Consider the following 799-nt stretch of genomic DNA (forward strand, 5'->3'; position numbering starts at 1 on the left):
ACAATTATTGAATAATTTCAACTATTGGTAGAAATTTTATTATATTTGTCTTTCTGCAACTGAGATAAGAAATAACCTGAAAAAGACAATTATATTAAAATCTTCATATTTTCAATTTTACAACAGTCTCACAAGAAGATTGTGTTAAATCCCTTCTTTACTATGGATCATTAGTGGGAAGGCAGTATAAGCTGTTTGATTGAGATTTTGTAAACTTTCTATTTTAATAAAAAAATTTATGATTTTCAAATGTTTTTAAAATCTCTGAGTTAGAGGATACCAAAAGTAAAGAAGTTTCAGCAAAGCCATGTAGGATACAGGAAAAGTATGGAAAGCTCAGTATTGGAATTGTAAATCACAAAGACAGAATTTCGAATGCTACCATATTATACTTTCCAACTTGCCTAGAATGTCCTCTGCCTTAATCTCTGCCAATCAAAATATGATTCATCCATAAAATCACCAATTCAGTGAAACTTTCCCACATGGTGCCAGTTTATCCTTATTTCTGTATCCTAAGAGCATAGACTTTGGAGTCCAACTGCCTTGGTTTGAATTCTGGCTCTCTGCTACTTATCCACTATGTATGAAGCCTTGGGCTAATTTCTCTGTCTCAGTTTCGTTACTTGTAAAATCAAGATAGTAATACTATCTACCTCATAAAATATCTGGGAAGATTGAAAGTGATAACACACTGAAAGCTGTGGAAACAGTGCTCAAAATTGTTAGTTAATATTAGGTTATCAAGTATGAAATGTCCAATTTACTTAAGTACTAAGTTTGACAGTTGATATCTCTG

The sequence above is a fragment of the Propithecus coquereli genome, unplaced genomic scaffold, assembly GCF_000956105.1.
Source record: "Propithecus coquereli isolate 6110/MARCELLA unplaced genomic scaffold, Pcoq_1.0 Scaffold206, whole genome shotgun sequence".
Classification (NCBI taxonomy): Eukaryota; Metazoa; Chordata; class Mammalia; order Primates; family Indriidae; genus Propithecus; species Propithecus coquereli.